Below are 13,922 nucleotides of genomic sequence, written 5' to 3' on the forward strand. Positions count from 1 at the left end.
CGCAGCCACCAAAGTTTACGCTCCTCCCCATGGGGTCTCGTTTTTGATTTACGTGTTGCATGACAATGGTGACATCCAATGCAGACAAACACAATTAGGCTACATGTTGTGTACACAACCAAAAGGCTATTTATTTATTTTATCAAATTTTATTGACATAAAGTGTCAGGGATTTAAATGTGGCAACTTTTTACTGAAGAGGGCAGCATTGCAGGGTTTAAAATGTAAAATGCCTACTGTTATATATATTTTTATATTAGGCAATAAATTATTTGATTATGATAGATGTATTTCAATTAGGCTATATATACACAGGCTCAAATGAAAATACGATAACACAGAAGATATTCACTGGAATGGCTTATCAGATGAATTTGAAAATTAACATGCAATAAAAAATAAAATATTAAAAAAACATCTATATTGACTTGTTTACCACTTTACAGACACACTACTGAACGTTAATTAACCTTTGGCATCTACGAGTTTAATTAACGATGGCCATGGTATCTGCTCCAGTGAGATAGCCTAGGCCCCCTCAAGGTGACCATGTCTGTGTATTTTGAAATATATTTATGGACAGAGGGAAGAGAGGTCATTGAGAAAGACCTAACATAATAACCAAATGTAGTATTTATCTGATTACATCTGCAGTATGGCGTTCTTAAGAAATGATTAGGCCTATATTCCATATCTTAGTCACTGATACATTCAACTATGAAATAGAGATATGCTCATTTCCTGTGACTTAGAATGTTATATACAGGAAAAAGCATAGGACTACATTAAAGGACATGTTGTTCTGTGAGACATATTGCAATAATTTGAGGCCTGAATATTTCAGGACCCTTGGGAGATTGAGGCAGACCCATGCTATATACTGCACAGACAATTCAACCCACAAGTAATTGATTCTAGCAGTGAACGTTGGAAGTATTTGAATATGACCATATATACACATGTTATTGTGCTTTAATAAAAATCAAATCAAATCAAATTTTATTAGTCACATGTGCTGAATACAATAGGTGTCACCTTACAGTGAAATGCTTACTTACGAGCCCCTAACCAACAGCACAGTTAAAAAAAAATATGGATAAGAATGAGAACTAAAAGTAAATAGTAATTAAAGAGCAGCAGTAAAATAACAATAGCGAGACAATATACAGGGGGTACCGGTACAGAGTCAATGTGCGGGGGCACTGGTTAGTTGAGGTATAGTCTGAGTAGCCATTTGATTAGGTGTTCAGGATTTAGAAGTTGTTTAGAAGCCTCTTGGACCTAGACTTGGCGCTGCAGTATCGCTTGCCGTGCGGTAGCAGAGAGAACAGTCTATGACTAGTGTAACGGCTTTCCTCTTCCTCTTCATCCGAAGAGGAGGAGCATGGATTGAACCAAGACGCAGCGTTGTAACTTGACATGATGAATTTATTTAACAAGACGAAAAAACACGAAAACACTTTAACAAACTACAAAACAACAAACGACGTAGACGCACCTGAACATAAGAACTTACATGACACGAAGAACGCATGAAACAGGAACAGACTACATAAACCGAACAAACGAACAAACAAACCGAAAACAGTCCAGTGTGGCGCAACGTACATAGACACAGACACAGGAGACAACCACCCACAACAAACAGTGTGAAAACACCTACCTTAATATGACTCTCAATCAGAGGAAATGAAAACCACCTGCCTCTAATTGAGAGCCATATCAGGTCACCCTTAAACCAACATAGAAACAGAAAACATAGACTGCCCACCCAAACTCACGTCCTGACCAACTAACACATACAAAACTAACAGAAAACAGGTCAGGAACGTGACAACTAGGGTGGCTGGAGCCTTTGACAATTGTTAGGGGCTTCCTCTGACACCGTCTGGTATAGAGGTCCTGCATAGCAGGAAGCTTGGCCCCAGTGATGTACTGGGCCGTTCGCACTACCCTCTGTAGTGCCTTGCGGTCGGAGGCCGAGGATTTGCCATACCAGGAACAGGTCAGGATGCTCTCGATGGTGCAGCTATAGAACCTTTTGAAGATCTGAGGACCCATGCCAATTCTTTTCAGTCTGCTGAGGGGGAATAGATTTAGTCGTGCCCTCTTCACAACTGTCTTGGTGTGCTTGGATCATGTTAGTTTGTTGGTGATGAAGACACCAAGGAACTTGAAACTCTCAACCTGCTCCACTGCAGCCCCGTCGATGAGAATGGGGGGTGCTCGGTCCTCCTTTTCCTGTAGTCCACAATCATCTCCTTTGTCTTGATCACATTGAGGGAGAGGTTGTTGTCCTGACCTCTGACCTCTTCCCTATAGGCTGTCTCGTCGTTGTCGGTGATCAGGCCTACAACTGTTGTGTCATCGGCAAACTTAATGATGGTGTTGGAGTCGTGGCCATGCAGTCATGAGTGAACAGGGAGTACAGGAGGGGACTGAGCACGCACCCCTGAGGGGCCCCTGTGTTGAGGATCAGCATGGCGGATGTGTTGTTACCTATCCTTACCACCTGGGGGCGGCCCGTCAGGAAGTCCAGGATCCAGTTGCAGAGGGAGGTGTTTAGTCCCAGGGTCCTTAGCTCATTGATGAGCTATGAGGGCACTATGGTGTTGAACTCTAAGCTGTAGTCAATTAATAACATTGTCACATAGGTGTTCCTTTTGTCCAGGTAGGAAAGGGCAGTGTGGAGTGCAATAGAGATTGCATCATCTGTGGATCTGTTTGGGCGGTATGCAAATTGGAGTGGGTCTAGGGTTTCTGGGATAATAGTATGAGCCATGACCAGCCTTTCGAAGCACTTCATGGCAACAGACTTGAGTGCTACGGGTCAGTCGTCGTTTAGGCAGGTTACGTTAGTGTTCTTGGGCACAGGCACTATGGTAGTCTGCTTAAAACATGTTGGTATTACAGACTTATTAAAATAATCTAATGAAGATGTTTGTACAGTATGCTTTTTAGTGTGTGTGATTAAGCTTGCCTGTTCCAGTCAACGCCTTTATAAATGAAGAAAAGAACTGGCCTATTTCCTGTCAAATTATGAAATGAATGACTTAAACAACTGGATCTCGTTGTGACCATCAGTGTGTATTTGCTATCTGAGCATACTATGTGAAAATAGGGCCCTAAGCGACTGCTGATGTCGCTTACGCCCTGCAGCCGGCCCAGCCCATGATGTGCAAGAATATTCATGTTTTTCCAGCCTTGAGGGCCTGAAATACAATCATTCATCAAAATACAACATGCAAGACTGAGACATCCATAAATATATGCACCAGACACAGACTTTTGATTCAAATCAACGGCTTGCAATCATTATTTTAAAGTGATGAAGTCCCTTTGGTCCTTTGCATTAATTAGATTTTTTTATGCATGAACATTCTGTATACGGCCTACATATTTAACCCACTTATAACACAACAAATATACCCTTGGTTAGATGGGTTTTCCTCCAATAACAAAATATGTCTCTATCTGAACCTTTAATATTTGAAGCCAAATTTGAATAATATATACAAATGGATATTTCTGACTGTGATTACTATTTTATATATTCAAACACAAATTCAATATTGGTAGAGCTCCCAAGGAAATTATTCACCACTTTCAATTCAGCGAGGGATGGTAAGACACACAGGATGCAATGTTCTCTTTGCCTATTTGGCTGCAGAGCTGATTCTAATTCAAATCAATTCCCTGCCAGTGAAAGAGGAAACAGTAGGAAGGGTAGTGACCTTGGAAACAGGACAGACTTTTCCTGTCTTTGTTCCAAATTGTCTGTCTGCTTGAACTTCCATAATATGACATTACAATGATAATTGCAACACCACGAGGATGGGCGCATGCAAACTACCCATCTGCTAATGTTCACAACAGGGTTGAGAATAAACGTAAAATGCTTTGTAAATGAAAATAAATATTAAAGCTCCAATTTGTTTTGCATAGAGGACCCCAGCAAGATTATTTTGGGATTGTGAAATGTACTGTATGTTACAGTTTAGTGAACAAAATCCCCATCTAGCTTCAGTCGAAAATGACATCCCATTCCCTGTCTGGTAGCTACTTAGCACTGGTATGTACTTTCCATTGGAATGGACCAGATAATTCCTTGGGAGAGATCGTGAGCGGAGCAAAGAAACAAAACCACTGATATGTAAACAGAGATAGGTTTCCCAGCTGCCACATTCCCGCCTGCAATAACAAGGCTTCCTCTGTGCTTCATTTAGTAATAATAATGACACTAATGAAGATTGTCATTTGCTGTGTCAGGGAAAAAAACTGAATGATCTTGCGTAAAGGAGCAAAGGGCATCCACTTAACTTGTTTTGTGTGCAAGGGCTTTTGCCTCAAGGGAAAAATACTAGGAGATTCCACCTTATTGAGGTCTTGTGGGATACTGTGTAGTTTTAGAACTCTGGGGAATTGGCCAAGGTAGTTCAGAAAAATATACTTGTTGAGGTTTGAATTACAGTAGAATCTATCAATCTGCACAGATGTTTTTGTATTGATGTTATAACTGTGTAACTGTTCAATTAGTATATTTTGGTGTATTACAGGGAGAGTTCTGATGACAAATTCTCAATAGCATATCTGATTATGATTGGAGAATGTAACTACATAATTATTAATAGAAAAAATACATACAATTCTCTTAATTTTTTATTTTATTCTTTGTACTCTTTTTCTCTCCAATTGGTAGGTACAGTCTTGTCCCATCGCTGCAACTCCCCTACAGACTCAGGAGAGGCGAAAGTCGAGAGCCATGAGTCCTCCGAAACACGGCCTTGCCAAGCCGCACTGCTTCTTGACACACCGCTCTCTTAACCCGGAAGCCAGCAGCACCAGTGTGTCAGAGGAAACACCATACAACTGGCGACTGAAGTTAGCGTGCATGCACCCGGCCCGCCACAGGAGTCGCTAGAGCGCGATGGGACAAGGAAATCCCGGCTGGCCAAACCCTACCCTAAACCGGATGACATTGGACCAATTGTACACCGCCTTATGGGTCTCCCGGTCAGCTGCGACACAGACTGGGATCAAACCCAGGTCTGTAGTGATGCCTCAAGCACTGCGATGCAGTGCCTTAGACCGCTGCACCACTCGGTAGGCATACAATTCTGTTCTGTGATCAAACAGCTGGCAGTGATTTCCTTGACTTTTAGGAAAGGGGTCTGCAAGGTCAAATCAAGTAACATTTTATGCTTACTTACAGGCCCTTCCCAACAATGCAGAGAGACAGAAAATAGAGAAATAATTTAAAAGTAAAAAACGTAATATTAAAAGTAATAATAAATACACAATGAGTAACGATAACTTGACTATATACAAGGGGTACCAGTACTGTTTTGATGTACAGAGGTACGCGGTAATTGAGGTAGATATGTACAGTACCAGTCAAAGGTTTGGACACACTCATTCAAGGGGTTTTCTTTATTTTTACTATTTTCTACATTGTAGAATAATAGTGAAGACAGAAAAACTATGAAATAACACACATGGAATCATATATTAAACAAAAAAGTGTTTAACAAATCAAAATATATTTTATATTTGAGATTCTTCAAAGTAGCCACCCTTTGCCTTGATGAGAACTTTTCACACTCTTGGCATTCTCTCAACCAGCTTCATGAGGTTGTCACCTGTAATGCATTTAAATTAGCAGGTGTGCCTTGTTAAAAGTTAATTTGTGGAATTTCTTTCCTTCTTAATGCGTTTGAGCCAATCAGTTGTGTTGTGACAAGGTAGGGGTGGTATACAGAAGGTAGGGGTAGTATACATATCAGGTGACACTGGTTGAGAGAATGCCAAGAGTGTCCAAATCTGTCATCAAGGCAAAGGTGTTATTTCATAGTTTTGATGTCTTCACTATTATTCTACAATGTCGAAAATATTAAAAATAAAGAAAAACCTTTGAATGAGTAGGTGTTTCCAAACTTTTGACTGGTACTGTACATATAACTAGGAATAAAGTGACTAGGCAACAGTATAGATCAAAAACAGTAGCAGCTGCGTGTGATGAGTCAAGAAGTTTTTGCAGAAAGGGTCATTGCAGAAAGTCTGGGTAGCTATTTTATTAACTATTTAACAGACTATTTAACAGTCTTATGAATTGAGGGTAGAAGTGCATCAATACTGCTTGCCATGCTGTAGAAGAGCGAACAGTCTATGACTTGGGTGCTGGAGTCTTTGATAATTTTTAGGGCAATCCTCTGACATGTCCTGGTATAGAGGTCCTAGATGACAGAGACCTCGGCCCCAGTGATGTACTGGGCTGTACGCACTACCCTCTGTAGCGCCTTGCGGTCAAATGCCAAACAGTTGCCATACCAAGTGGTGATGCAGCCAGTCAAAATGCTCTCAATGGTGCAGCTGTGGAACTTTTCAAGGATCATGCCAAATCTTTTTAGCCTCCTGAAGGGGAAGAAGCATGGTGGTGCCTTCTTCACGACTGTGTCGGTGTGTGTGGATCATGATAGATCCTTATCGATGTGGACACCGAGGAACTTGATGCTCTTGACGCATTCTACTACCGCCCCCTCGATGTGAATTTGCCGTCCTCGGCCTTCCGTTTCCAGTATTCCACGATCAGCTCCTTGGTCTTGCTGACGTTGAGGGAGAGGTTGTTGTCCTGGCACCACACTGGTGGATGTGTTATTGCCTACCCTCACCACCTGGGGGCGGCCCCTTAGGAAGTCCAGTATCCAGTTGCAGAGGGAGGTGTTCAGTCCCAGGGACCTTAGCTTAGTGATGAGCTTGGAGGGTTCTATGGTGTTGACCGCTGAGCTCTGGTCAATGAACTGTATTCTCACATAGGTGTTCCTCTTGTCCAGGTGAGAAAGGGCAGTGTGGAGTGCAATAGTGATTGCGTCATTGTGGCTCTGTTGGGGCGGTATGCGAATTGGAATGGGTCCAGGGTGTCTGAGATGATGTTGTTGATGTGAGCCAGGACCAGCCTTTCTAAGCATTTCATGGCTACAGATGTGAGTGCTACAGGGTGATAGTCATTTAGGCAGTTTACCTTGGTGTTCTTGGGCACAGGGACTATGACGGTCTGTCTGCTTGAAACATGTAGATATTGAGCGGTTGGTAAATGGGAGGTATTTCATTTAAATTCTATTGATTGTCATGTAATAGTCAGCAAAGCACTCCACAACACATTTGCCAGTTGGTTTGATGTGAATTAGTTGTGCCAGCAATAAGCTCTCTGAGGACATATTTATGAACAACATCTGTTTCTCAGGGAAGGACATCTAGATTAGAGCTCACGTTTGAAAAGGATAACAACACATAATAATAAATGCCATTTAGCAGACACTTTTATCCAAAGCAAATTATAGTCATGCATGCATACATTTTAGGTATGGGTGGTCCTGGGAATTGAACCCCACTAGCCTGGCATTACAAATGCCATGCTCTACCAACTGAGCTACAAAGGACCACATGACCCTGTCATAATGATGATCCTAACAGTGAACCATCTATCCGTTTGTCTAGCTCTATATGAACTAGGTTCATGATAGATGTCCCGAAATGAACATCGTAAAGATAATAGGCTGCTACTATATTACCTTTCTTTAAACAGCAGGGTCAAGGGTGAGCAGGTGGCATTAATGGTTTGATTGCACTGGCCTTGATCTTCTGCCTAGTCACAGGGCTCTGTTTAAACTGTATAAAGTAACACATGTCAAGCATTTGCATGGGAGAAGTTGGACATAAATGGTTAACACATGACTCATTCGTCGAGCCCTACAGCTGCATTGGCTCCAGAGTTATTGGACAAATATAATTTGCCTCAAAGCTACACCTCAAAGCTTTTCAAATGTGGGATCTGAAATATAGAGACAGAGAGGGGATTTGCTGTAAAGAATAGTGTAGTGTTCCATGTATTCCGTCCCATGTACATTTTTCCTTTACTCCTTGTTGAATCATTATGAATTTGACAACTCTTATACTGTCAGCATTAGAAATCAAAACAAGGCTCAGGGTTGCTACTTGGCTCATGTTCCCTCACAGTAAACAGCTCACAGATGTTTAACATTGATATTAACAATCTAAATTTGCCCTCTGTTGAAAAACCGAAGCTTAGCAGGGATTATGTTCTTCTCAACCAATTAGACAGCAGTACTACCATCTAATTTAGCTTGAGTGAAGTTTACAGTGAATGGTTTTTGCATAGGTCATTAGCTGTCTCAAAATACCCTGTCACCATAGCAACTTCAAGTGAGTTCTAAATTGCCATATAAAATGGATAAATTATTAATGCTGAGTGGTTTGCTTATGTGCTTTGTTCTGAACACTGTTTTCACATTTCCTCTGCATTTGGTCTATAGCTATAATTCATAACTTGTTTCCTCATCACTGTCACTCCCTATGAAATGTACCACCTTCATTAAAGCTATTACAAAAACATTAATTGATTCTACATAAAGACTTCCTACAGAGGTGTGACATGACTATTGAAATTGAGGACGCCACTCATTTTTATCACTTGTACTTTATTGAACATACTGTATAATATACACTGAGTGTACAAAACATTAAGAACACCCTCCTAATATTTTTGCCCCTAGAACATCCTTAGTTTGTCAGGGCATGGACTCCTCTACAAGGCCAATGTTGACTCCAATGCTTCCCACAGTTGTGTATAGTTGGCTGGATGTCCTTTGGGTGGTGGACCATTCTTTTTTTTTCTTTAATTTTTTTTTTTTATCCCCTTTTCTCCCCAATTTTCGTGGTATCCAATCGCTAGTAATTACTATCTTGTCTCATCGCTACAACTCCCGTACGGGCTCGGGAGAGACGAAGGTCGAAAGCCACGCGTCCTCCGAAGCACAACCCAACCAAGCCGCACTGCTTCTTAACACAGCGCGCCTCCAACCCGGAAGCCAGCCGCACCAATGTGTCGGAGGAAACACCGTGCACCTGGCCCCCTTGGTTAGCGCGTACTGCGCCCGGCCCACCACAGGAGTCGCTGGAGCGCGATGAGACAAGGATATCCCTACCGGCCAAACCCTCCCTAACCCGGACGACGCTAGCCCAATTGTGCGTCGCCCCACGGACCTCCCGGTCGCGGCCGGCTGCGACAGAGCCTGGGCGCGAACCCAGAGACTCTGGTGGCGCAGCTAGCACTGCGATGCAGTGCCCTAGACCACTGCGCCACCTGGGAGGCCCGGTGGACCATTCTTGATACACATGGGAAACTGTTATGCCTGAAAAACCCAACAGCGTTGCAGTTCTTGACACAAACCAGTGTGCCTGGCACCTACTACCATACCCCATTCAAAGACACCTTCATCTTTTGTCTTTCCCATTCACCCTCTGAATGGCACACATACACATTCCATGTCTCAATTGTCTCAACGCTTAAAAATTCTCCTTTAACCTGTCTCCTCCCCTTCATCTACACTGATTGAAGTGGATTTAACAAGTGATATCAATAAGGGATCATATGGTTCACCTAGATTCACCTGGTCAGTCTATGTCATGGAAAGAGCATGTGTTCTTAATGTTTTGTACAGTCAGTGTAGAAATGAAAAGACATTGAATCTTGCCACCAGTGACCCCATTTAAAGTCAAATTCAAATCCCACAACCTCCCAGTTCACCAGGAATTTGGTTCTACTACTGACGATCTATACACAGTATACTGTATTATATTAGCTGCCAGAGAGTAGTAAAAATGCAAAATATATACAACTAAGGCAGCATTCAGAAGTCAACTTTGATGGTTCCTTTTAATTATGTTTTCACAGTAGAAGTCTTTGAGTCATCAGAGTCTTGTAAATTATCAATTTACCAGCAGCTGTAAATCAAGGCAACAACATTCTTCAATCATTCTCCTCTTCTAGAGTTAAACACCAAATATTTGCATAATACATTATTCATTATTCCGCTAATCCCAATTTCAGATGGAGAGATACTGTGTATGGTTGGGTAGTATTCTGTAGGTAGTTAGCAAATTCAGATTTACGCAGTGCTTTCATTCCTGATGTAATTTGCATTTTATATCGCTGCAATACATCTGCAGTGATGTTAACACTTATATTCACTAGAATATGTGTTTTGTGATGCATGATTACATTACTGTGACGCTTAATAAAACGACTCACTTGACATTATCAAACAATTCAGCTGTAATAAGGGCTGTGAATATGAAATTGCATTTTGCATTCAATTAATTCATTATAATGGCAGCCATTCAGACCACATTTGAGAATAATTTCATCCAATGTTTATGTTATAAATGATGATAAGTAAGATGCATTTGGACTATGGCCCCTGATGGGGATGCAATGAACTGTTTGAGATGTTGGGACTATAAGGTTCTATCTGATATTTGTGTCGAAAGAGTTAGTCACATATAATAGATATTCGTATGTCTGTGAAGTTAGATTTTTTTTTAAGTACATTTTAAGTAAACATTTTTTAAATAAAAGTTCTATCTGCAATCCAATTACAATCCTGAACAAATACAGATGGACCAATCAGAACACATGTCTTTGCCATCTCCCTCTTACGTATGGTCTAGGATAACCTAGCCAGCAATAATGACATGCAAGCAAAAAACAACACCGGCAGAAATCTTAAAGTAAATGATGTTGTCACATCGTTGTTCAGTGATGACAGTAATTAATCTGATGATCATTATACATTTCTTAATGTATTTGATGATGTGTTCTGACTCTATCTTGATAAAATAGTGTTATTCTGTCATTTATGTATTCAAATAGCTACAGTCGTCTTAAAAACTGAACATGTCTAATTCAGAAGTGTCAGACAGAACCTTTTGGTTGAACCCAGATTGACATTTCAGAGCCATAAGGTTCTATCTGCTATTGCATCCCCCTAAAAAAACGTATTTACAAATGTCTCAGTATTTGGATACTCTGTACTTTAGGTACCATTAAAGTGAGTACCTTAATGGGTTATGAAAAAAATAATTCACTACAAAACAGTCCTGAGTTCTGGGATGTGAGAACTTGGATTCTCAATATCTCAGGACTATGCTTTGCACAGAGAGAACATTATAGACCCAAGGTCACATGTTGGTGAAAATGTGGCTGGATTGTGTCCATGTTGACTTCCAAGGGTGGATTTTAACAGAGAAATATAGTGAGCTGGATTTATATGATTAAGAAACGGAAATGCAAGCAGAAGTAATGTATAATCGTATTATTTAGGGTAGGAAATGGTAGATTGAGTTGTTTGAATCTGTACACTGATGTAATGTCAACCAAGGTTAAACACCTGTACAAGGAGCACAAGCTATCTAAAATGGTAAAACATAATTCAACTTGATTGTGAGTGGGTTTGTGTTTGTATGTTGAAGGACTTGGTAAAAATGGATAACACACAGATGTAGCAATTTACTTTGGTGGTGGTTGAGACCATAGAAATATAACTAATTATATTTCTATGGATGAGACCACTCCCCTTACCCCAGTGCAAAACATGTTTAGCACTTGGAAAATGCTAGCTATATCAATCCAATTCATCATGCTGCCCCCAAAGCAAAGGGTGGGGAATATGAGACTGTATGCACAGGTCTTATATGATTGAGTAAGAAATGCTAGACCACCTCATAATGAAGCTCTTATGTGCTAAACTTAGCCTGCAACGCTATTCAGGTCTCCTGTTACCTGTTCTGAATGCATCTTACTGACCCATGCCATTGTCATTTAATTATGCAAGCACAAAGCCAAGTCTATGGTTACAGCTGGAACGCGTGTGGAGGAACAAATTTGCCTGATGGATTTTTAATGATAGTCCTAAACTAAAACAGGCGCCCATTGTAAAGGGATATCTAATCAGCAGTGCATTTCTGAATGAGGGTGTGTGGAGAGGGAGATACTTATAAACCAAACTCCAATATAAACCTATTCTCACAGAGGAGACCTGTCAAATGCTATACTTTGACATTCATCACAATGCATGTAAACACAGTACTATCACTATCGAGATTGATGTAAATGTACTGTATGTGATTTATGTGATGCTTATTATTGGTATAATAACAGCTACTAGCTGTCAATGACAAACAATTTAGTGTCATGGGCATGGCCCTAAACTACCTCGTACATTCATAATTCATGAATGCAAATGTCAGCTTATTCCAACACCCAGCACAGATACAGATGCAGTAGCAGTAGCATATTCACCGTTATTGACATAAGTGATTTAAAGTTATGTTCCGATTCTGTAGGGTCCTTGAATGAAAGAGTTGTTCAATCTAAAATATATAGGTACTACAAAGACCATACAATAACTTCCCAAATGTGTTATAAAGTAGGCTATCAAATCATGCGTCTTTATAAACCACTTATAACCCCCCTGTAAACCATGTATGTACGGTGCCATCTTATTGTAGTGAAACATGCTGAAGAAGGTACTGTGGGGTTCGGTAGCTCCCATACTCTATTCTAGAGAATACAGTGCATTCAGAAAGTATTCAGACCCCTTGACTTTTTCCACATTTTGTCACTTTACAGCCATATTCTAAAATTAATTTAAAAAAATCTTCATCAATCTACACACAATACCCCATAATGACAAAGCAAAAATAGGTTTTTAGAAATTTTGCACAATTTTTTGGGGAAATATCACATTTACATAAGTATTCAGACCCTTTACTCAGTAGTGTGAATGCGATTACAGCTTCGAAGCCTTCTTGGGTATGACGCTAAAAGCTTGGCACACCTGTATTTGGGGAGTTTCTCCCATTCTTCTCTGAATATCCTCTCAAGCTCTATCAGGTTGGATGGGGGGCGTCGCCGCACAGCTATTTTCAGGTCTCTCCAGAGATGTTCGATCGGGTTCAAGTCCGGGCTCTGGCTGGACCACTCAAGGAAAATGGAAATACAATGGAGGCCACTGTGTTCTTGGGGACCTTCAATGCTACAGAATGTTTTTGGTACCCTTCCCCAGATCTGTGCCTCGACACAATCCTGTCTCTACAGACAATTCCTTCGACCTTATATAGACAGGTGTGTGCCTTTCCAAATCATGTCCAATCAATTGAATTTACCACAGGTGGACTTCAATAAAGTTGTCGAAACATCTCAAGGATTATCAATTGAAACAGGATGCACCTGAGCTCAATTTCGAGTCTCATAGCAAAGGGTCTGAATACTTATGGTTAGCATTTTTTATACATTTGCAAAAATGTCTAAGGACCTGTTTTCGCTTTGTCATTATGGGGTATTGTGTGTTGATTGATGAGGATTTTTTTTTTAATGTAATCAATTTTAGAATAAGGCTGTAATGTAACAAAATGTGGAAAAAGTCAAGGGATCTGAATACTTTCTGAATGCACTGTTATACAGTATGATTGCTATCATATGTTCTGCCAGCATGGTAGAAATGTCCAAAAGTCAATGTCTCTAATGGTGATTCCACAATTCAATTAGCCTCTATAACCATTAGTGTTATGTTACAATTTTTTTTAACATTTACATTATAGTCATTTAGCAGACGCTCTTATCCAGGGCGACTTACAGGGGCAATTAGGGTTATGTGCCTTGCTCAAGGGCACATCGAAAGATTTTACACCTAGTCGGCTCGGGGATTGTCTTAAACGCTATGCCACCCCTGGGCAGTGTGAATACATTAAGATTGGAATGTATCCTATTAGTAAAAGCGTGATAAGGCAGCGTTGTACCCTTCAATGTATCTTGCCTCTCAAGTCATTATTCATAACTACTGTGATTAAAGATTTACATTTATGACTAATTTCATTACAAAACAAATCAAACTGGGAATTTGTCTTACACTGTGGTGATCACTGTTGAGTCATCTCTATTGACAACAGGCACATTCAATTACTAGATAAGGGGCAAAGTAGTCTCATTGATTGACCAGGAACTTCATTATGTCCTCTGTCGTTAATAAAGGTCCATTGATTTTGTCATTTAAATGAGTTGGAGA

The sequence above is a fragment of the Salvelinus namaycush genome, chromosome 22 (assembly GCF_016432855.1).
Source record: "Salvelinus namaycush isolate Seneca chromosome 22, SaNama_1.0, whole genome shotgun sequence".
Taxonomy (NCBI): Eukaryota; Metazoa; Chordata; class Actinopteri; order Salmoniformes; family Salmonidae; genus Salvelinus; species Salvelinus namaycush.